Raw genomic sequence first — 513 nt, forward strand, 5'->3', positions numbered from 1 at the left:
GCTGGTCAGAGGTTTGCATCTTGCTGTGTAGCCTCTGTAATTCTGTGTCAAAGTTTTCTGCGGACAGTACTGTAGATTGTCAGAGCATCACCCCAGCTTTCTGGAGGTAGTTGGTGATTTTACAGACCCGTATTTTAGGGTTCATTTTTACAGCTTTTACTGCTGTTGTTTTTCTCAGCCAATCAGGTCGTTCTTGGTTGCTGATGTCGCCGGTGGTTTCCAAACTCTTGATTTCTCCATGCCCTTTGTTTCTGCTATAGCTCTAATTGACTTCCTATTTTCTTTTAGCAGCCAAATTGCTTGCTTTTCTCTCAAAGTCAGCCCCCTCGTCTTCATCCTGGTTTGTGTGTGTCGTCATCGAACGCAAGACTCAGAATGCAAAAGCAATGGATATAACTGATATGACACATTCCCTGCTTTTAATATCTGAAGAATTAATGCAACAGGATACAGCTGATCACTCAGAAAGACCTGTGAGGCAACTGTTCCAATACTTATGCTCACATCAGATAG

The sequence above is a fragment of the Sinocyclocheilus rhinocerous genome, unplaced genomic scaffold, assembly GCF_001515625.1.
Source record: "Sinocyclocheilus rhinocerous isolate Xijiao unplaced genomic scaffold, SAMN03320098_v1.1 scaffold2035, whole genome shotgun sequence".
Taxonomy (NCBI): Eukaryota; Metazoa; Chordata; class Actinopteri; order Cypriniformes; family Cyprinidae; genus Sinocyclocheilus; species Sinocyclocheilus rhinocerous.